This window comes from Lissotriton helveticus, chromosome 5_1 (genome assembly GCF_964261635.1).
Source record: "Lissotriton helveticus chromosome 5_1, aLisHel1.1, whole genome shotgun sequence".
NCBI lineage: Eukaryota > Metazoa > Chordata > Amphibia > Caudata > Salamandridae > Lissotriton > Lissotriton helveticus.
The window spans coordinates 1,841,761,831-1,841,786,350 of record NC_136065.1 but is presented as its reverse complement, the minus strand read 5'-3'; the positions used below and the strand labels follow the sequence as shown (position 1 = coordinate 1,841,786,350).

The window sequence follows — 24,520 nt, the reverse complement described above, 5'->3', positions numbered from 1 at the left end:
TGATGGATTCGATACAGTCACCATCTCCCGAACAAGCTGATGGCGACTGGATCATACCCAAGCCAAGATGTCGAAGGTGCCGCCCTCAAGGGGAGCAACCGTCTAGGGATAAAGGAGCGAGCACGTGCGGTAGTGGAGGCCTCTCTCCACAGCACAAACTCCTTTGCTCCCCTCAGGAATGCGCACCAATCAGAGTTGGGAATCAGACTTTAGTGACTCGGTCCGCTAATCTGTGGAGGCCTACCAGGGCCCGAAGGTCACACCCAGATCAGCCGATGACCTGTGACTGGGACACTATAAGCAGAGAACTGATCGTTCTGCACTGTCCAGCTTCATTCCAGGTCTGGTAACCTGCTCGAAGGGAAGACTTGTTGCACATGGGGCTGTGAAGTATTTTCATGTTTTGGGCCCACACCACAGAATCGCAGAACACTTTCGCAAATAGACTGGGGTCGTACAAAGCCGCCCAATCCGGTGCCATGCCACCCCAAGGTTCCTCTATGAAATCCACTGTTGGCTGCTTTTTTTTCTTTTCACCCGAGTGTTTTCATTGAGAGTGGTTTTCTGGACGGGCCCTCCTAGGGCATGTAAATTGTATGTTGTAGTTCACCAAGATGCTTTGTATCCGGGTCTGGTGGCTCCGTGGACTAAGCAGCCACTGCAGGGGCCTGTGTTCGACCTCATGGTCACAGGTTCAAATCCCGGCGGGTCCACTCAGCCTTTCATCCATCGGAGGTCGATAAAATGAGTACCATTGAGTTGGGTAACAATAAACATCTGTTATTCGGCGCCAAGACACCTAAGGGTAATCGTGCGCTTTACAAATACACCTGTTATGTTACGTTATTCCTAAATGTATCAGATGTCTTCCTGCAGGTCACTCAAAACTATGGGTTTCCCTGGACTCTGAGGGCCGGCTGGGAGGCAGACTCACTGGCTTTACATTTCTCCCTTACATAGTGCCTGCCGTGACACACACACACACAGGCTGACACCTGTATGCCCCAATACCAGATCATCACTTTGAATGTTCGGGCATGGCTACCGCGACGAATCGCTATTTCAACCATGCTTACATAAAGCGGAATCACATACATATTGCTATGTTCCAGGAAACACCTCAACGCCACTGTGCTACACAAGCTCTGTGCCAAAAGGAGAGGGCAGGAGTATGGCACTTGCACATCTTCCTTTGCTCACAGGGCTCTCGCCAAGGGTACCTAATGTCTTGCATGCACAGAGGGTAGACATGTCCGGCCAATATGTGACCCTGGGCACCTATCGCACTGGCGGCAATATACGCTCCCAATACACATCAAGAGGGGATGGGGTTCTTTGATACTTACACCGATACTTTTCGGGGACCCATCTTCCCCTGGTCTCTGGGATAGGGACTAACTGCGCCACGTACATGAATCTTGACCATTCCACATACCTCTTTCTGGGCGTCCGCTGCAAGACTGGCTGCCCAGAAACTCAGTTGATGGCTATTGCGGAAGAGTCTTCAGGATATATGGCGGCTCCTGCACCCAGTGAACCGCGAGTACTCCTTGTACTACGATTGGAACACCATAATTGACTTTAGCTAATGCACAGCCTAACTCGGTGCTCAGATCTCTGGGGCAGAATTCCTGGCACGCATACTCTGATCACTGCCTGTTGCACCTCACTCTGAGATGGGGACGCCCATGCCCAGTTAAACCCACCTGGCGTCTGCAGGACGGGAAGCTGGACGCTCTTCTCAATTGAGCCCAAGCTAAGGCTTACAAGTCTGTGCTTCACATACCAAGGACAGCAAGAAGAACCAGGCTGAGATTGGAGCTTGGTCTAGCGAGGCCAGACTTGATCTGCCAGGGGGAGCTTATAAAGATGTATCTAAGGATATTAAGGGCCCCGGCAAACTCCCTAAAATTCCACTTGAGATCCATCTTCGAAGGGCCAGCCTCGATATGGCATATCAGGCTGGGAAATGCAATCAAAGCCTTGAAGATTGACGAAGGAAATTTCCCGCGACATGAAATTCCACTGAACGCTTGGAAGAGAGCGGTTAATAAAAAGTGTATGAAATTTCTTTTGACCTGGACTATAAAACCGTTCGCCGAAGCTCCCACTTGGACCCATTGAATAATTCATACACGGTAGGAAAAGCTCAACAATATCTAAGCGAGGCCCTTACAACACAGACCCGAAGTAAAATTCTTTACATGAGACTGACCATGCTTGGGATAGCAGACTTCAACCCCGCATGGGCTCAAAGAGGGGAATCCATAACTTGCAGGCTATGCACCTACAAGAGGGAATCTTGGCTGCACCTTCTCTGCTGCTGTCCTCATCTCAACAATGAACGTTGGCGACTGCTGCGTCCGATCTGCCTCAATCGGAGTATAAAATCATGCTCTGAAGTATCAGCTTTGTGCTGGTCCACCACCGACACAATGACCCTAGCGAGATTGGCGAAATTCGTTCACCAAATTAGGTCAGCTTTAAAGGGCAATAACGAAAGTATTCCAACACATGGGAAGCCCACGGTGAAAGCAGCGGACTAAAGCTGATGTGATCTCACTATGTAGGACCATTGACATTGCCCCTCCTGCAAGCCTCTTAAATAAAGAAACGTCCCCTGCACAGACTAATTCCAAGGCATATAAGGTTGGTAAAATGCCAATCATATGGGACTCAGTCAGGGGTGCCTTTTAATACATTCTGCTTTTTTATATTGTTTTTTCTTTTTTTTTTCTTTTTTTTATCCTTCTCCTTTTAATTGTGATAATGCTTGCTGTTTCCCTCTGAGGCGGAAGCCGGAGGTCTACTGTGCTCTCTTGCACCTTTGCTAAAAAAACGATTGATTTACTAATTGTTTACTAATTGTTTTAAAAATTGTACCATATTTTATTTGGAGCGCTTTTAAACATCCCTGACACCCCCTACAGCGAGACTACTTCGCTGAGGCACAAACACCCCCTTTCCACAGCGTCGCTCTATCGAGGCGCAGGGAAGCTTTGAACACCACTTTGGCAGCCATCTTAGATTGGGCAGGCTCGCCGGAGAGCTCGGCGCCCCTCCCACCCTCCTCCCGCCCCGCCCAAAGTATGTATAAAAACAAAAACATCGCCCGTCCGCGCGCCAGAGGCAAGCCCGTCTGCGCCCGTCAGCGCCGGACACGCGCCCAGCGCCATACCCCCTGTGTCATTTGATATCGAAAGGACTACTTACTCCTCTGAAGAAATACGTAAGTTGAACCCAGGACAATTGACGACTTGTAGCCATCACAACCCAGAGGATCTTTCAGATCAAGCTGAAATTGGGTGTAGGGATTGCAAATCCATCATTCCCCTAATTAATAACAAAGTCAAACATCTGACTGATGGCACCGCCAAACATTCTGCCATATCCATTTCCCTCATTAACGCTCGCTCCCTGGCTAGGCATAGGCAGGATATCGCTGATCTAATTGTGGACCACGCAATAGATATCCTTTTTGTAACCGAAACATGGATGGATGATACATCCGAGCCCGACCTTCAGGTAGCAGTACCAGACGGCTTTAAGGTGTATAGGCGGGACAGACAGGGGGGAAAAAGGAGGAGGAGGCCTGGCAATCATTACCAGGGATATTTTCCCAGTTAGAATTTCCCCGGTACCAGCGCCGGCATGTGAGGCGTTACACTTTGCCATCAACTTGAACGCTTCACACAACCTTAAGGGAGTGCTCATCTATAGACCACCAGGACCTCGCGCAGAATTTCTTTCCGCCTTTACTTCTTGGATGGAACCTCTAGCCATTGAGGACTCCTTTATGGCATTAGGAGATATAAATTTCCATCTGGACAAGACAGACGAGGCTGATACACAAGCTCTACTGGCAGAATGTCACACACTGGGCTTAAACCAGCACATAAAAGCACCAACACATGATGCTGGACATACCTTGGACGCCATCTCTTCCAACATCAGTGAGTTGGAGGTATCTAAAATTCTGCCTCTCACATGGACAGATCACCATGCCATGTTGTGTCAGTTACCGATTAAACGAACTAACCCCGCTAAACAGACCCTTTTCCAAAATAAATTCAGAGTATGGAAGGACATCGATTACGAAACCTTTAGGATGTCCTTGTCTAATACTTGCCCGAATATTCAGTCTGACCCCACTGAAGCAGTAGGGCAGTTTCTCAATTGGGTAGGCAATGCGGTGGATATGCATGCTCCACTAAAAACTATATCGAAAAACAGGAAAGTACCTTCAGCTCCGTGGTACTCAGAGACCCTCAGAAAGCAAAAACAGATCTGCAGGAACCAGGAAAGAACCTGGCGCAAGACGTATGACAACATAAGCAAAGCCAAGTACAAAGACGAACTTACCATCTATAAAAAAATGATTCAGGTGGAAAAAAAAAACTACTTTGAGCAGCAAATTAACAAATCAAAAAACTCAAGTCGACAATTGTTTGAAGTAGTTAAGACTCTGGCAGGGAAAGTGGTAGACTTGAGCCCTCCCCATTCACAGGAATTCTGCAATAATTTAGCAGGTTTCTTCTTTTCAAAAGTAAACGACATATATTCGGAATTTTCGGTTACTTCATCAAATACCAACACACAATCTAAACCACCTAGAAATAATCCGGACTGTTCGTTTACTAGATTCAGGGATGTGACGAATCAGGAGATAAGAGATCTCATGAGACAGGTAAAAACAGGCTCATCCCTAGATCCCTGCCCCCCTAAAATCCTCATTCCAGTAATTGACGTAGTTAGTAAAGTCATTACTCCTATTTGCAACGCCATGTTCCAATCCGGGATCTTCCCAGATAAGTTAAAAAACACTCTACTGAAACCTCTCCTTAAAAAAACGGGTCTAGATAAAACAACTCTCAAAAACTATAGACCTATCGCCAGTTTGCCTTTCCTGGCCAAAATAGTGGAGAAAGCAATGAACAGCCAACTAGCTGAATATATTGAACAAAACAACCTCCTGGATGAGTCTCAGTTTGGGTTCCGGAAACTTCATGGAACAGAGACTGCTCTCATAAAGGCTGCCGATGACATCAGAACCATCAGGGACCAAGGAGGAACAGCGATACTGGTCCTGCTGGATCTCTCGGCGGCCTTCGACACGGTCAATCATGCTGTCTTGATTGACCGTGTCGAGGAAATGGGCATTCGCTCAAGGGCCAAGGAGCTTCTGGCTTCATTTCTGTCCAACAGAACGCAAGCAGTGACACTGTGCGCATTTCAATCTACTGAGCTCGCCCTCCCATGTGGCGTTCCGCAAGGCTCATCCCCAAGTCCGACACTCTTTAACATCTATGTGTCGGACTTAGCAAGGGTAATCAAGAACTACCGGATGAGCCTTACCTCATATGCCGACGACACCCAATTGGTGATCGCAATTAAGAACGATGGTGAGGAGGTAGCCGTAAGGTTTCAAGAAGGCATGCTGGCCATAAAGGAATGGATGTCTGAGAACTGCTTACGTCTAAACTCTGATAAAACTGAGGTAATGATTTTTGGAAAACTATCGCCACAGTGGTCCACCTTTTGGTGGCCGACCCCACTCAGAGCCCCCCAGAACCTGTGCAAAAGGTCAGGAATCTAGGAATTATATTCGACGACAATCTTAACTTTTCCAGCCATGCCAATCAGGTTGCGTCGTCTGCCTTCTATAAGCTTAAGATCATCAGGAAAATCCTGCCCTATCTTCCTGAGAGTGCAGGGAAAACAGTGGTGAGTTCCTTAGTACTCTCATCACTTGATTATTGCAATGGATTGTTTGTAAATGCTCAGGCATGGGTGGTGGCCAAACTGCAGCTTATACAAAACGCTGCCGCAAGGCTACTAGCTGGCATTCCCAAGTTTCAGTCCACCAAGCAAGCTATAAGGAACTACCACTGGTTAACAGTGAGAAATCGCATTAGATTCAAGACCTTGTGTCTCACCTATAAAGCCCTCAAGGGTCTTGGACCAGCATTTCTCAAACAGAAACTTTTCTATTACCTACCGAAAAGATCCTTACGATCTGAACAGAGACATCTACTGGTAGTGCCACGCACTAGGACGGTGACATGGGGCGATAGATGCTTCACCAACTCTGCAGCCAGACTTTGGAATACGCTTCCAGAGGAAATAAAATTGGCACCCTCGCTACTTCAATTCAGAAAATTGATAAAAACCTGGTTATTTGACCAATAAACTGATCAGGACAATACTTTCTAAGGTAGACTCATGCTCCCTCTGAGATTTTCAGCTAAGTCATAGCGCCAAGACACCTACGGGTATACGCTGCGCTTTATACATTTTTAAAATAAATAAATAAATTGCCTAGTATAGTAACACACACCTTACCAAGCAAAGAAGCTTACAATCATTGGTCTCTGTATCTTTTCCTTTTACTGTAAAGATTTTAATTAATTGTACAGTTAATAATAAACTTGTAACTTGTAAGATTGGAACACCATAATTGACTTTATCTAATGCACAGCCTAACTCGGTGCTCAGATCTCTGGGGCAGAATTCCTGGCACGCATACTCTGATCACTGCTTGTTGCACCTCACTCTGAGATGGGGGACGCCCATGCCCAGTTATACCCACCTGGCGTCTGCAGGAGGAGGCCTTGTCTGCCCCTCCCCCGCCCCCTCCTTTTCCACCCAATGCATTGATCGGTACTTTACACTCAATAGGGACACTGCGACTTCACAGGCTATAGAGTGGTGGTGCACAGCCACTGCTTGGCAGCCTCCTAGGGGATACGCAGGTGCTTACTGGGTGACCTCATACGACCTCGAACGAGCAGCTTCAAGAACTGCGCATGCAGCGAAAAGACACTGAGAAGGTGCCGAATAAACAAGACTACAGGCAGCGAAACTGCCTGGCAGCATGCTGAGGGGGGACCACTCGGGGAGATTACTTGCTTGGCTCAAGCGAGAGGTCTAGCAGAAAGTCCCAGAGAGTCCGCAATTCAATCCACCAACGAAGGACTGCTTACCTCACAGCTGGACATTAACGGGACCTTCCATGATTATTACAATGAGCTCTAATCTGCACCGGTCCTTCTGGCCCGCGCCACATACGTGAGATACAGCTGGTGTGGCTGAATGCAATACAACAAGGCGAACAGGGCAGCAATATCCCAAATTGCTCGTAGTAAGAGCCCGGGCACTGATGGATTACCAGTTGAATACTACGCCACCTTCCCTACCCATACCACACAACGCCTTTTTGACGTGGTGAATCAGGCTAGAGAGCAGGGCCACTTACGGTACTCGCAACGCGAGGCAATGATAGTGGCTCTGCCCAAACTCAGCAGGGACTGGTTTGACATTCAATCATATCGCCCCTTATCCTTACTGCATCTGGATTGTAAAATGCTGGGCAGGAAATTGGCGAATCGCTTCCTTCCTCTTATTCAGTCACTACAACACACAGATCAATCCAGGATGCAGTACATTCATGAATATCCGTCGTCTCCTGCACCTCTTGCACCACATACTGGTCAACGCCATTGCTCGGGTTGCAGTAGCATTAGACATTAAAAAGGAATTCGACACACTGAGCTGGGATTTCGCCCTTACCAAAATGGGGTTGGACCAGGATATTTGGTCTGGGCGCATCCTCTATGCTGCCCCACAGTACGAGTGAACACGAGGCAAGTAATCTTGGACAGGTTCAATATATGCAGAGGCACCAGACAGAGTTGTCAGCTATCCCCTCTCATTTTTGCACTGGCCATAGAACCTTTGGAAGCAGGCACTCGCAAATGAAACTTTTATCTCATAATTTCACTATACGTGGATGATGCTCTGGTCTTCCTGCGGGAGGTAAAGAGCACACATGTGGGCAACCTCTATAATGATGAAATGATGAAATGCTCATGTATTAGGGACTGGTGGAGACCTACGGGCTGAACAGTGGACAATTTTTAACATACTATGCTTTTAAACATATGATCCACGAGACATGGAACTCGGGAGATGTCGAACCAACCAACTCACAAATAGTGAACCCAATACGGACTGCCACAAGCTCTCAACACGCAATCACACCACTGTACACGGCACTCAACATGCCACTCTCAGATTACATGACGAAATTGCGCACCAGATGGAATGAGGTATTACAGCAATCTTTCTCAGATGTGGCCTGGGCCTGCGCTCTACAGTTGGTGAAGGGTGTTTCACGTAACCCCAGGTTCCAGCTTCACGCAGTTCAATTAAATACACCGCACTCATCTGTCTCCAAAGCGCATCCAGCGCATGCTTGCACCACAGTAGATCACTGCGTTGGTGGCAGAAATGGTGGCGCTCGCACTCACTCCCACTCCTGAATCCTGCCAGCTGGGACTACACCCTCAGAAGAACGGTGATAAACACCTGCATCACTTCATACATTTAGCCTTTGTCCTATTCAAACTATTGCGTTTGAATAGGCCAAAGGCTACATGTATGAATGGCCTGGAAATCCCTCACCCCTCCAGACCCCCAACACTAGCTCCGAGCCTTATTGACATGGACAAGAGCAGAAGTCCACATCCTTATACTGCTTCATATGTGGGGTGACACACACACAGGAGGCGAATGCTGGGAGACCTTTCTCCTTAAAATGGAAATCAAACCTGATGAACGTCCACCATGACTTCCATACGTCCTACACGAGACTGTTGCATGCCACAAAATGGCAGGGCGGCAGTTTCACCACTTTCTGCCATGTACTGTCCCCAGAAAAGCAGCGCTTTCACCTTAGGCTCCTAACATGCTGACTGCAGCGACATCAACACACTTCTCATCAGCGCATTACCCTCTGGGTCAATCCAGATGGCTTGGTCTCCCTGCTTGTCCCCCACTCTCCTTAGAGACATGTATAACGAGAATCACCTCACAAGACAACTAACCCTAGGTTTCCTTATCTGAGACGCGCTCCTGGTGAATCAGCTCCCCTCTCCCCACAGATTGATAGGGTCATTGATGTGGCGCCATGCACTCTTACATGCTTAAGATGGACCTCAGAGCTCGACAGGTTTATTATTTCTTCCTTTCTTATTATTAATTTTATTTTTTCTGTGATGTTATCTGTGAGAAGTTGGCCTGGTATATGATGCTCACTAGTTCTAGTGATCACCTTGTACCATGCCAAGCAACCCTTATGGTGCAGGTTGTAAAGTCAACCTTATAGACAAGCTATCCTAGGGGTAGCATGGACTAAGCAGTCTTAGGCTAAACTCTGTAAAGGCATGTGAACGAAGCTGTTTTACCATACACAATCCCTTGAATACCAAATGAAAGGACACCACATAGACAGGCGTCGAGGTGTAGCTTCTCTCTGCAGCCACGTGGACACGAGGGGTCGAAGACGTCCAGGAGTCGGTCACGAGCTGTCCCACGCAGGCTTCTCGCTGTTGGCGGTGTCGGCAACTTGATTGAAGCAAACAGGCCTTGGCTAATGCAAGCCACGCAGGAATCGAAAAAGGCTTGTTACTCGGACCAGCAAGGTCAGAGCAGGGGCTCCTTTTTACAGGAGCAAGGGCAAGTCTGGAGCAACCAGACCTGCAGTGAAAGTTGTAGGTTTCGTCGCCAAGATGGCCACTAGCCGCGTGGCAAGTGGACGGGAAGGCGCGTCGAGTGGCACAATGCAAAAGGGCCCCACGCAGATCGTGGAGATGCTGGGGGGCTGATCTTCGGTGCAAGGGCTGCTCGAGGTTGGGGCTTCTCAAACCCCAAAGCACAGCGTCGAGGGTGCCTCTGATGCTGCGCAGTCAGCGTTTCGGGGGTCTTCCAAGAGGTCCGGTCCCACGTCTCTCGGTGCCTCCACGGGTCCCTTCTTTGCAGGGACTGTGGATCGGGCTGTGAGAAGTCTGGGAGTCTGGGTCTTGTCAGGCTCTGGGCTCGGGCTCCGGCAGGAGGCGGCGGCAAAGCAGACGTCGAGTTGCTGGTTGGTGCCTGTGTTCACAGGGTGGTCACTCCTTGGCCACAAGGGAGATTCTCTTCCGTCTTCTGAGCAGCAGAATGTCAAAGTCCAGTCTTCTTCTGTATTTCAAGTTGATTCAGGATGATCTGAAGTCTCAGGACACAGCTCCCACTCTTATTCGAATCTGGGGGGCCGGATCACCTACTAGGTCCCTCCTCTGGGTGAGACCAGGAAGGGGGGTGGTTACACCCCCTTTCCTTTGTCCAGTTTCGCGCCAGGACTGGGGCTGGAAAGCCCCAGCACCGGTTTGAACTGGCCTATGCACAGGGACACCTTGTGTGCCCCAGGCATGTCTGATTCTATTCAGCCCTGTCCTACCCAATACACAAAATCCCGTCTGGAGTGGTGCTAGCACCTCCCCAGGCAGGAAACCCTTTGTCCAAGCTGCCCTCGCTGGAAGGGCTCCCAGCAGCAGGAGGTCAGACTTGTGTCTGTGGTGGCAGCATCCATTTTGGGATGCTAAGGCTCTGTTTAACTTTAACCGGGGTTCAGGCTAGGTACATGTCGTGTCCCTCTAGAAGGGTGGAATGCTACCCCCGTCGCCAGAACTGGCGAGGGGGTAGTATTCCAATTCGTATGACACCTTACTCGACACGTTTTGATAAAGCCAAACCCAAGATAGCATTTAACCGCGAGGTTCATAATGCACTTAAGAGTATATGGTATGGCAGTATCATGAAACAGCTAAAGGACATGGTTCCGAAAGCTGCAGACAGGCTCAGCTCATGCCAGAGCACTATCTCACATATTCCCAAGCACTCTGCCTCCAGGATTGATGAGGCCTTCCATAGGAGTGGCTGACAGGAACATATGTGCCCATTTTAGGTTAGGTATAGGCATACTACACCTAAGTAAGGGGTGGTTACACCGACTTACCCCAGCTGAGTGATCAGCCAGTTGTGTCAAATATGGAGGCCCGGCCAGGGGTGGCACAATACATGCTGCAGCCCCTGGTAGGCCTTGGAAGCACCTATGCCCTGGGTACCTGGGTACACTGTTACAGGGGCCAATAAGGTGTGCCAATTCCAATTGTGTATGTACCTAAGGTACATGGAGTCCATTTTAAGGAGAGAGCAATTAGCCTGGGGCCCTGGATAGCAGGATCCCAGGCCAACTAAAGTCAAAAACCAGCTAAACACCAGGCAACAAGTTTGGGGGTAACCATAGTCAGATATCCACCTTCCTACATTATCAACTATGCATTAACTATTTACATTACCACAAACTGTTCAGCGCTGTAAGTAATCCACACGCCCCATCGTTATATTGTAACCCTGTTGCACATTTAAGATAATCACAAGCAGATAACAATCATTTCACAAAAACTTATATCGCGAGTCGAGGCTATCCACCTCGTCTTGACACCCCTAATAATGTCTCACCATATATTACACGTAGAGTGTAACCATTCACTTATTTCACTCTCATCCTCAGGTGTTTTTAGAGAGAATAACCACTCCTGAAATTGTTTAGTCCAGCCGGGTTGGAATTATCACCGGCAGCGCGGTAAGCACTCTATTCTTTCGGTCTCCCCCTCTTTACTTGAAAACACTATCATCTTTACCTATTGTTTCAAATCACCAAGAGCCATGATTCTTACGGTTCTTTTTTCTCAATTTCTCTTTCATTTACATTCCAGACTACAAAGATTCTTACTTCATCATACAGGTAGATAGCATAAATTTGTTTTGAGTCTTGTACCTTTCAATTCTTTTATATAAAAAATCTTAAGTCTTTATTTCATTCTATATGTAGTATTGTTTAAAAGTGTAATACCATTTTGCATAGGCAGTTTTAGAAAGTCACTATTAAGGGTCTGTGAATGTAGACAAAAACACTTATGAGCCGGTGCCAATTTTGTAACAATGGAATGTTGTCTCACAATCTCACAGGGACGAGGGTTTCCACTGGCAAGAGTTTGATGTCGCGAAAAAACTATACATGTCCGACCACTTCTCATGTACTCCTCTCAAAGAAATATGTATCATACATACCCTGTGTTTCCTTCCCAGCCCCTAGGAAGTCGCGGAATTATTTTCCACATTCGACGAAACACGTGTCAGCTGGTTTCTGTTTTGGCTCAATGAAAACTGAATTAAAGACAAAGCAACACCCTACCTATATGATCATGGAACATTGTTTCTATTGTATTTAAGCTTGTGTAGCAATATACATACTGTTGAATTACTTTTACGTGTGCCTAGGTTTTGATAGAAATTTCACAAATACTTGCCAAGAGGTGAAGCAAAGATGCCAGGTACAAACCCTCAAACATCTAACAGTAACCAAGTAATTAATGCCATTAGTTCCAGTTTGCACTGAATCAGCAGCCACTGTAACAGAAAGAAGAATAGATCAAATAAAATGTTTACAGAAGGTGATGCCACATCCTTATTTTTGTGACTGAAGGAAAAGTGTTCTACAACTCCATAACATTAGCTCTGCCTGACAAGGAGAGCAATAGATTTGGCTCCATACTATGGAGGGATTGTGGCTCCTCAGCTACACTACATATGGTTAACCCCAGGTGCAACACGGTTACTGAGCCATAGGATAGATCTCTACTGGCGACAATGGTTAGTGGCGGGCCTCCCATAAAATAAGAGGAAAGAATTTCAAAAAAATTCGGAATGGAGTGTCAAATTAGATACTTCAGTGTGGCTATGCATTATTATTGACATCAACGGGCTTTGTTGATTAGTCTTGTGTGGCTAATCACCTGGTAGGGTATCCGGGCGCTGGAGTAGGAGTGTAAGTGTAGGACTAAGGGTGATGGGAGTAGGCCCTGACGAATTAGTCAAAGATCCAGGTCTACTGCTTATTGCAGATTAAGAAGTGAGGAGGGAGGAGGCCCCGATGTGGAGAGTGTGGTTGTTCCAGGTCTTGTGTGCAATATAGGAGAATGCTAGACCTCCCGTTTTGCTTTTTCAGATGCTGGAAGTGTGTGCGATTTAGAGCGAGGCTGAGCAGAGGTGTCTGGTGGGTTGGTGTTAGGGAAGGTGGTTGTTAAGGTATGTTAGTCTGATGTGCAGTGCCTTGTATGCATGAGAAGTTTAAATTGGCAGCGTTTATGTATAGGGAGCCAGTGGAGCTCTAGGAAATACTGTGCATTGTGGGTGCGTCACGAGATGTCAAGGATGAATGTTGCTTTGGTGTTCTGAAGTTAGTGGAGGAGATAGTTGTAGAACGCATTGCCATAGTTTAATCTGCTTGGGATGAGGGCTTGTGTGACCATGTGTCTGGTGGTCCAGTTTAGCCACATGAAGATCTTGCAGAACATATAGAAGCAGAAAGAGCCTGCTGCATTACCTGGGCTGTCGTGTTGAGCTTGTGATCTAGAATGATTCCCAGGTTTCTGGTGTGGTTGGTTGGTGTGGGTTCAAGCTCGGATGGCCACCAGGTGAAGTCCCAGGGAGAGTTCTTGTTCCTGAAGATCAACACTTCCATTGTGTCAGAGTTGAGTTTCAGGCAGTTGGCTCTCATCCAGACTGCAATGCTGATCATGCAGTTGGAGAAGTTGGTTGTGGTGGACTTGGAGGTCAAATATGGAATGAGTTGGGGATTGTCGGCATAGAATATGATGGGGAAGCCATGTTGGCGAGCGGTGTCATAGATGTTCAACAGGGTTGGGCTGAGCGACAAAGCCTTTGGAACTCCCCAGACTAGATTCTTGGGTTCCGATGTGTAGGATGGTAGTCTGACTGGCTAGGTTATTCCTGTGAAGAAGGACAAATCCAGTTGAGGGCCAGTCCTTGGATGCCATTGTTTTGCATTCTTCCGACAAGGGTGTGGTGGGAGACTATCGAAGGCAGCAGAGAGGTCAAATAGGATGAGGGCTGTGGTTTCTCCATGGTCCAGTATAGTGCGGATTTATCAGAGGCTGCAATGAGTGTTTTGTCTGCGCTGTGGTTGCTTCAAAAAACTGATTGAGAGTGGTCGACTAGGTCGTGGAGTTTGAGGCGGGTGGTGAGTAGTTTGTTGATAGCCTTCTCGATCACTTAAGTTGGGAATGGGAGCAGAGATAGGGAACAGAAGCTGTTTTGTATTGGGTCGGCCAAAGGGTTTAAAAAAGTAATAATAATAATAATAATTATTATTATAATTATTATTATCATCATCATCATCAGCTGCATGTTTCCAGTCTTCTGGGAAACTGGCAGATTTGATGGAGGTGTTGATGAGTGGGTGATAATGTTGCAAATCGGTGATCCTCCTAAGTTGTAGATGTAGTGGGGGAATGGGTTAGTTGGGGCTCTTGAGAGAACTGTTATGATTGCGGTGGTGTCTTCTTCAGTATGTACAGTCAGGTGTTTGTCTTGGTTGGTGGTGGTCAGGTTGGTGACAAGGTCTTTGGGGGTCATATTGTTGTCCAAAGTTGCTGTAGATTTTTTCTATTTTGCCATGGAAGAGGTTAGATAATTTGTCGCAGAGTTCCTGTGATGGAGTTGGCTGTGGCCTTTAAGGTAATCATTTGATGAGCGAGAAGTTCTCCTTGCAGCCGTTGGAGTTCGCTTGTATACATTCCGTTAGTGCTCTTCTTTTGGTGACTGGGGAGTTGGTGGTAGCGCTAGAGTGAAGCCTTGTAGGTAGTTCTAGCAACAGCATCATGGTTGGATCTCCATTTTATTTCTAGCTGTTTGCAGTAGCGTGTGGATACCTGGATGTCATCTGTGTACCAGCTGGCTTATTTGTTGGTTGTTCTTTATTGTTTATGATGGGTTTAAGTAAGTTTGCATAGTTCTTGAAACATTCGTTGAAGTTGAAAATGTCTTTATCAAAGCGGTTGGTGGTGTTGGGTTGGTTCGTTTTGGCGGCATATGCCACCCAGCTTCCGATACTATGTTTCAGCTCTGGCGGGGTAGCTTTATGCTAGTGGATGCATAGACTTGGGGCATAGTTATCTGGAAGTGTATGATAGAGCGGTCGCTCCATGGGAGTGGGGACGGGCATCATACATGATCTTGTTGCTGTGGCGAAGATTAGACCCAACGTTTTCTCCTACAAGGTGTGTAGGGTCGGTGATGAGCTGGGCGAGTCTTATGTGGGTCAGGTTTTCTAGGAAGTCTGCGGAGCAGGGGTCCTTGAGGTGGTAAGTGAGGTTGTTGAGTAGTATGAAGTCCTTGTAATTGACGGTAGAGGGAGCGATGAAGTCTGTGATGAGGTTTCTAGAATCGGTTGTCGATATGACCGGGTTGCTTTCAGGGTGAAGCTGTTTGTAGCCAGAAATGCAGGTGTTCCATGAAGGGGGTGTCAGTGTCTGGATGTGGCGTATTTGATGGTTTCCTTGTAGATGATTGGGTCCTCCTCCTGGATTGTGAAGGCGGTCTTGGAGGGGACAGGAACAAAGCTTATGTTGCACAAAAAAAAAAAAAAAACAAAGACAGATGGATGTTCAGAGTTCAGGTCACTTACTCCTGCCATTCTATAAAGGAGGTGGCCTCAAAGGCATAGCCAAGCAAACCTCAAGATGTTTCTACATAAGCAGACTTTGGAACCAATTCCTTCAAGCCAGAACAAAAAAAGACGTCCAATTATCCTTTCAATTATGAAAGTAGAAATTGTGTGGGGTCAAAGCAAAATTTTAGACCCGTTTTCTTTCTAAAAACTACAAATTCATCAGATGTCAGTTGCTTAGAATACTATCCCATCACTAGATCCATCCCCAGCTACACCAAATCAGAGATTTGTTGTAGCGAGAGACAATACATAATAAAAAAGCTGTCAGTTTTTTCCTAAAGTCTGCCATGCATGCAGTTTCCAGATGCACCATATCAGTGAAGACCGAAAGATATTTCCATTTATCCATATAGACAGGTTAAAAAGCCTGGTACTGACTGCCTAATGAAAACCTTTTCTCTAATACCTCGGGACTCACATCCATTGATTAATTCGATGCAAACTCCCGTCCGTATCACCTGTTAGTCAAGAAGGACTTTAAACATTTCATTGGCAAAAAGTATTGGAAAGGCCAACAGGTTTGGTTAAGAAAAGAAAGTGCCTTTTTAGTCACGGATTGTCAGGATTCTTTGGTATAGATAAAGAGGCTGACCCCATGCCTTCCTGGGAGTCTGACTACTCAATTGAACAAGCACTACGTATGAGACTCTGGCAAAACATAGGGAAGGGAGAAACAGCAGAATGGTCCGGCTGGGTCCTCAGAACTGCAACACTCACTCTGTAGTCGTCTATCACCTATGACACGACACAGTATACTATTATGCATCAACAGGGATTGTAAAGCTTATTTTAGGTATATGCTAGGCAGCTAACTATACTGCTGTCACCCATAGAATGACTAACACTCAAGCAGAAGACACAGAGAAGAGAAGAAGACAGTAGTAACAGGGTACCAAGAGCAAATTCGTAGTGGTGGCAAACTAGCCAGCGCTACAGAGGTTAAGCAGGAAATCAAATGTAAGTGAAGGGAGTAACAAAAAACAACAAAAAGGTACATGAGAAGGAAATGCTGGTTGTGAACTGGTACAAGAGCTAGGAGATCCACAAAACGCACAGGTGCCAGGCAATGTGTTTTTATTTGTGCTGGAAGTTGCAAGAAGTTCTCCTCTCCCATCTTGAATTGGCAAGTCGTACTTTCTGTTGAAATAGGAACGCCAAGAAAATTGTTGGCACCTTTAAATTTGCGTTATGGGTCTCCAAGGACTCCAGGTCCTCTTCATGTCCCATGGAAAGCCAAAAGAAAAACTAAACGGAGATACCTCTTTACAACTGTTACAGTACCCCCTTCCATCCCATAGCCCCTCTATTGTAGCTGTCCTGAAAGTATTTTGGAGTCAAAGATCGCTTTACTCATATTCTAGGCCTCCCCCTACAGACTACAGGATGTCTAGGCGGTGCTGTATGGAATGACATTTTAGATACTGGTTTCAGTAAAGAAATATGGAATACAACGTGAAGACCTCAGTTTGAGAGGACAGTCGTAATTCAACAGTTACTGGGCTGACTATTTTGGAAATAGAAAACAGACCCATAAATAGGGGTTTGAATTTTCCATGACAGACAACTAAACAAAGGAAACATATAGATCGTCAAACTGATTCTTCTGTTTTGTAGCAAGAAAACGATGGAGATCCACAAATTATTATTATTTGGCCTTTGCTTTTTGTAAGTGCATAACAAAAGTCTTTATGAATTTGCCTAATCGATGTGATCAAGGCTTGGGCTGAGGAACTTGCACTTCAGGCAGCTGTATGAGGAGCATTTGTACATGAAATCCATAAGCACAGATGGACAGTGGCATCTTCGTAGAAAGGTGTAAATGGTTAAACATAAATTCAGCATGTGGAATCCGATACACCCCGTCACCATGATACTGGGTGACAAAATATCTGAGATATTGCTCAATGGTTTGATTTAGCCTGTCTGTCCATCAGACTGGAAATAGTAGCTACTCAAGATGTTGGTTTGAATCCAACAGGGTCATAAAGGGTGCTCAGAATTTTGATTTGAATTGACAACTTCGATCCAAAATGGTGGCAGAAAGACTATGTAATCAAACTATTTCCTTCATGATACTGTGAGCCAGCTCGTGAGGTTGGAAATGCAGGAAAAATAAAAAGTCAGAGTTTAATGAACAGAACACTCACCACCCATAAGACTATGCAAGATTCAGATGAAGGTAGATCAAAAATAGAGTTTATATAATTCTTCAGGGCTGTTAAGGTGTGGGCCAGGGTTGCAACAAAGCCAGTGGTTTAATATGCCTGCTCTATGTGTGTGTTCTTGAGAGACAAGTCAGCACATGGACATAGATGGATTCGTGGAGATTGGATCACCAGAGGTTTTGAGCTAGCAGTTGAGTGTGTTCAATCGGAGGATGACTAGCCATAAGGCCTCGCAATGGCCTAGTGCTTCCCTAGGCCCAAATGTCTTCCTCTCTTCCCCAAATACCGCCCCCCGCCCCTCCGGTGTGGGCAGATTGGAGGTTAACTCTAACCTGCCCGAGGGAGGAGAGGGGGCAGAAAGCCCACTAGACACTAGGGATAGTTATAGGTATATAAATAGGTGGAGGCGGCCCACTCAGGTCAAACAAAAGCTGGCAGGGGCCACGCAGGTCACTCCACCCTGGATTCTCCTAGGTATATAGGTTTGCCTAGGTGCCCACTGACCTCGGGCCCAAATTCGAAAGCTAATTACCTTGAAAAACAGGCTCCATTTTCAGAGAAAAAAATGTAATGTGTCCATGTTGCGTTTGGTCCCTTTCCGGTCACGGGTACTAGGCCAATCCGCGCAAGTGAGGTACCATTTTTAATCGGGATACACATGGAAAATACAGAATAGTTGAATATTTGTTATCAATTGTATTTCTCTACATTTGAGCCTTTCAAATGTAAGCTTGTGTATAAGAAAGAAGACATTTTGAAAAGTGCCATCCGAATCACATGCTGGTTTGTGTATCCACTATTCGAAAGATTTACAAATAATCACTGCTCCTAAACTCCATATCTGGTGACTATTACAGAGAAAACATAGGTTTCCTCGATACCTATTTTTAAATTATTTGAATTGCTCTTTACCCGGTGCACAATGAAAAACTATTTTAAGGTGTAGTTCAGTTGTTCACACAGAAAATGAAAAATAGGCAGTAAGGGATAAAAGCTGCACCAACTTGCAATACACAGATCATAAATGTACTTCTTTGGGTTAAGGTTGCCCACCTCACTGGTACACTGCCACAAGACCACACGAATATAGTATACTTAAAAGCACACAGAGAAGGAACACAAATATTACAAAAATGCACAAATGCAAAGGAGGTGAATGAATCCGGACTCTTCAGTGATGTGAGATATATTCTTTTTAATGGGTTCTTGAACCACTCATGGCGTAAGATGATCGGACAAAGCAGCCAGAATCCTCCAATCTTATAGTGGTCACTGACGTAACTGGATCATTATATCTTACACTTTTCACCGATACGTAATCTTTCTTCAGATGCCTGTAGTTATCACGGAAAGCCCTCAACTTATTCCACACTTGAACCGTGTTCACGGTCCAACAGTTTCTGTTGGATTTTCGAAGGCTGGCGGCGGGTCGAGAGGCAAGGCGTCCTACTGGGGCCCAAGATGAAGTAACTCTTAATTCTTGGAGTGTCACCTATCACAGTGAACACGAGACAACTGAACTTGGAACTGAACATATTCTTGTGTCTTAAGCAACTGTGGACTAGTGACAAAGTCTGGGATAAATTAAGGGCTTTCCGTGATAACCTCTGGCATCTGATGAAGGATTACGTATCGGTGCAAAGTGTAAGATATAGTGACCACTATAAGATTGGAGGATTCAAGTTATTGCCCTGAGGAAGCCCCATCAGGGTAAAACGTGTTGACTGCATTTTGGCTGCTTTGTCCGATCCTCTTACGCCATGAGTGGTTCAAGAATCCATTAAAAAGAATATATATCTCGCATCACTGAAGAGCCCAAATTGATTCACCTACTGTGCATTTGTGCATTTCTGTAATATTGGTGTTGTCTCTGTGTGCTTTTAAGTAGTTCAGTTGTTGACTGTTTTTCCCCTCGGGTTCCTGGAAAACCTACAAACCCTATATATCCCCGCAGCCAGAAGGGTCTAGCAGACAAATGGTATTTTGCTTTTGTATATCGGCCATCATGACAAGTTACAAATGAAAACACTGTCGCTAATGGCCGTTTTTTCCAACTCAATTTATCTATTTCTTTTTATTTCAACAGTTAGTTTCTTTGAAACAGCTTTGAGGGATCTACACAAATGACCCGTTGCTTAAGTCATAATGTTGTCTATTCTTCTGAAATGTGTAGCTTTCCGGGATCACCCTTGGGTTTCAGACGAATTTCCGCCATAAACTAGAAATAGGTCGAAAGCACAGAATTTTTTGAAAAACTGGCTACTTCTTTGAAAATTGCCAAAAATGTGGTAATACTGGCTACTTCTTTGAAAATTGCCAAAACTGTGGTTATATATAACCACAGTTTTGGCAATTTTCAAAGAAGTAGTCCACAAGTCGCATTTCTCCACAGGTCTGGCCAATCTGCGGCTACTTTGTTGCTTTTGTCACTCTCACCAGGTCCATAGTTATTGTTGGTGCTCTCCACCAGCCCCGCGTCTCACCCTCTGGGGACCAGATCTTCAAGAATAAGAAAAAAAAGTCAGGCGAGACGGGAGCAGCAAACAGGGCCTTGCCACTCGCTGGTGAAACAGCTACCCCCCTCCCCTCCCCCCTCCTCCCCCTGCACCCAGCACATCAATATTGCAGAGTTTTTACCGCTTTGGGGGAACTCTCAAGACAATGGTGTAGTGCAGCACACAAAGAACCTGGGGCCAAGTCAGGAGCCCCTGAATCTGGTGGTCATCTTGGAACCTGCTTGGCCCCACCACTCCATGTGGCTTCTTTTAAGGAAAAATATATATTTTTTTCAGTGCAAAGTATTGTGTAAATTAGCATTCATTCAAAAAGTATTTTCTAAAAAATATTTAGCTTGTCAAAGTACTCCACACATAAGCAGAAATATTTAACGTTTATGACTTCAATGAAGATTTGAATGATGAAGAGCAAGCATTGCAAGAAACCTTTTTTAGGTCTCGCCTATTCCATTCCGCAGGAATGAATATGCGAGTCTAATGCCGCTAAACCATCGCTAAACCAAGACTTAAAACCAAGTTTCTCAAAAAGCGGATTTCCAACAGTTCACGAGAATCACGTGACCACAAGCACGCGCATTTCCCCACATGAAAGGCATCAGCCTCCCTCCCACAGGCTTCCCCAGCGTGCGCTTGGCCGGCCTCTGCCAGTTCTCTTCCCCTAATTATTCACTTCACTTTTCACGGCCGCAGGCTGTGACTCCCATTTCTACTCCCCCCAGCCCATGTAGACACCATTGCTTCACTCAGCTTAAAGCACACCAGGATACTGGAGTGCTTTAAGCGGAGCCATAAAGATTCTTATCTGTTGGCAGACATCCCCTGTGAAATGCAAATCTGACCTTAAGGGGACGAAACAAAGGCACATCTCCAGTCACATCATAAGTCACGACTTGCATGCTATTCTTTTAATATAATACAAGTTGTCATTGATGTTTCCGTCATTGCATCTAAATATATCCTACAAGTTTCATGCTTTTGGATAAATGTCTTTATTTTCTTTTTGTGCGCGCAAACACGCAGAGCACAGCCTCTCTCTCACTCAGCTGCACGTTCGTCCATTCCTCCCCCCCCCCCACTCCCTCTCATGCACACTATTTGGTCTCAAAACACATTACTCATGACACTGACTCCATTACTTGCGTGCTATTATTTTAATTTAATACAAGTTGTCCGTGTGCCCCACTTTCTCACCCAGGATTTCCAACAGTTCACGAGAATCACGTGACCACAAGCACACGCATTTCCCCACATGAAAGGCATCAGCCTCCCTCCCACAGGCTTCCCCATCGTGCGCTCGGCCGGCCTCTGCCAGTTCTCCTCCCCTAATTATTCACTTCACTTTTCACGGCCGCAGGCCGTGACTCGCATTTCTACTCCCCCCTGGTTTCACACCAAAGGCATCAGCCTCCCACATACTTCCCTCCCCGTCCTCCCCCCCCCGCCTGCACTCCCCAACCAGGCTGCCTCGCATAATTGCATCAGACCCGAGCCACATGTCATCCTCTTCCTTTTTATGTCCCCCTCTCCTTTACACTTCAGTGTTTACCCCCGTCTTCCTCTCCTCTCGCTCACTTACGCTCTGTGTTTATTCTCTCCTTTTCCCCTATTGTTACTCACTATATTAATGCGTCACTTCCCTTTCCACGAGCTCGTAATGCGTGTGTTTTGTGAGCTTACATTTACCGACAGGTTGCCAGTGCCAGCCTTCCTTCCCTCTTGCACGCTGCAGGGGACGCAGACCGAGCCCAGCCATCCAATTAATGCATGAGTCACGCGCCTACCCAGGCCTCGCTCTGGCCTCCGGTCTTCCTGCTACCTCCTCCCCGCCTCTCCTTCTGGTTTACTCACATCCCCTCTTCCACGCATAGCCCGAACCCGACCCAAAGGCATTGGAGCGTTTTATAGAGCAACAGTTACATCACACAAGGACACGTTCATTTTTGTAGGCACGGGGAGAGCAAGTGACTTGCGCAGAACAACATCGTTCAATGGAGTTTCCAAACGCAGCTTCCCAATTCCAAAGCCGGAAGCTCAGGCCCGTGCGCCATATCCTCTCCCGGTCGGCACCTTAGAGGCTGGCGGGACATGGGCGTGGCTAAAGAGCAGCAGCCAAACACGCAGCGTTTATACAGAGTCCTTCATTGCTGGAAATGTATTGCAAACATGGAAACCGCACAGGGCTGGGTTACAATCTCAAGTGGGGGCTTCCCCGAATTCCACGCAGAGTACTCACTCCACTTCATTGTTATGTTTTATGTTGTTAGTGTACTCATTGTGTGTTCTGTCATGGGCATTTTGTTTTGTTCAGCTACTTTTTGGTGTATTACTATTTTGTATTGCTCATGCACGAGCACATCCCCAAGCCTTCTGCCTGCCTCCTGCCTTGTTGTCTAAGCCTCGCATGACTTCAAAGGCTCCCCCAGCATGCGCTCGGCCGGCCTCTGGCATTTTTCCTCCCCTAATTATTCACTTCACTTTTCACAGCCGCCAGGCCGTGACTCACTCGCATTTCTCCTCCCACCAGCCCATCGCAGCCTGCCCAGCCTGTGCCGTCTCTCCCTACCCCTTAACCCTGCCCCCACCACCTCTCGATATTGCTGCTTGTTCTGGTGCTGTGCTTCGAAACTGTATCGAACAATGGAATCCTACCATTTGTCATTTTTTTCAGGGAGGAAAGGGTACTCTGTTTTCCCCCAGCAAACATTACCCCACGAATTGGAGTTTGGATTTTTTATCTCGGATTGAAAAACGGAAAAAAAGATTTACATGTAGTGTCTACTTTTTTAGGTCTCGCTGAGCCAACGCACACACACAACCAAACACACACACACACCCACCACACACACACACCCCACTCACAACCACACACACACACACACAACCACACAACCCCAAACACAACACACACAACCCGAACACAGCACACACAACCACACACAACTCCACACACACGACACACAACCACATAGACACACAACTATCTATCTATAGCCCTCACTCTTTCGCCCTCCCTCTATCTATCGCCCTCCCTCTATCTATCTATCACCCTCACTCTAACTAATCGCACTCACTCTATCCATCTGTCGCTTCACCACAGCATCACTCAGCACCACCACAGAATCACTCAGGGGCACCACAACATCACTATGCGCTACTACAGCATTACTGAACACCACAGCATCACTCATCCCCACCACAACATCACTCCGCGCCATCACAGCATCAATCTGTGCAACCATTCAACAACAACTGGTTCAAATACGTTCTCTCAATGTTTCAAGCTTTATTACAAATGTCACAAAAAGATGTTAATATTTCACTTCTGTTCTTGGATTTTCGTGACAATAAAATACACTGAACATAATCTTCACAAAAGTTATTGACAAAAGTTAAAGCTATTGCCATTATAAATTACAATAACTTTTATTTAAGTACTAATTATTTAAAAAAAATTAAAAGCCATGTTATTTGTAATATCAATACATCTAAGTCACGTAAATACAACACATATTGCATTACAAACGCTATAGGTGTCACATTTGCGAAAGTTAAAACTATTGGCATTGTAAATAACAAAGCTATTAATTTCGCTACTTTCAAAACCAAAACATAAATAAAATATTTGTCATTTACAATACCAATAGCTCAAACTTTCCTAATGCGAGACCTATTGCATTGCAAATGATTGTTTCTACATCAGTTTTGGAAGCATTGCTACAAATACCTATCCTTTTCTTTTGCAAACAGTTCTAGCAGGACTAACAGAAATGTGTGATTTAAGCAATGGTCTCAGCCAAAGGAAACAAAGCACAGAACAGTCCCATCCGATGACAGAGGTCAACCACAAAGAGGCAAGTGACATTACTTTAAGATGGTGCTACGATAGAGATTAATGTCTAACTGGGTCAGAGGCCAAGAAGGAAACAACAAGCATGGGCAAAGCCAATTTGTCTCGCCCATGCAAGAGATATTGGCTTTGCCAATGCAATATGTTTTACAAATGTGTACACCAGCTTGGCACCTCTTCAGCATGGTTAAACATTAGTAGAGTGTTTTCAAGTACACTGGGGTGTTTTGGAGTGGCGTAGAGAGTTGTGAAGTGGCGTGGAGTAGTGTAGAGTTCAGTAGCGTGGAGTCGAGAGTGTATGGAGAGTAGAGTGTTGTCGTAGAGAAGAAAGGCTTAGAGTGGAGTACAGTGTCGTAGAGTTGAGTGGTGTACAGCGGAGTGGCATAGAGTGGAGTGGCTTAGTGTTGTGGAGCGGTGTAAAGCAGAAAGGAGTGGCGTAGAGGGTGTTGCATAGAGTGAGATAGAGTGAGATAGAGTAGTGTAGACTGGTCACACACATGCCACTGAGGTAGGGCACACTCCCCGAGTCTCTGCACAATGGGCATTATCTGACCCCATATCCCAGGTAGTGGCGTGG

The 24,520-nt window shown here is 46.1% G+C and overlaps 1 protein-coding gene and 1 long non-coding RNA gene across 4 annotated transcripts in view; one reads left to right on the top strand and one right to left on the bottom strand.

Moving 5' to 3' along the window:
* FAM117A (family with sequence similarity 117 member A) overlaps positions 1 to 24,520 on the bottom strand; it is a 105,732-nt gene that overhangs the window by 64,682 nt on the left and 16,530 nt on the right. The gene's annotated exons all lie outside the window — the stretch shown is intronic.
* Positions 1 to 24,520, top strand: part of LOC144755891 (uncharacterized) — a 226,891-nt gene that overhangs the window by 188,755 nt on the left and 13,616 nt on the right. For both annotated transcript variants that reach the window (XR_013594990.1, XR_013594989.1), the window contains exon 3: positions 23,844 to 23,947. This is a non-coding gene — a long non-coding RNA (uncharacterized LOC144755891). The remainder of the gene's footprint in view (positions 1 to 23,843; positions 23,948 to 24,520) is intronic.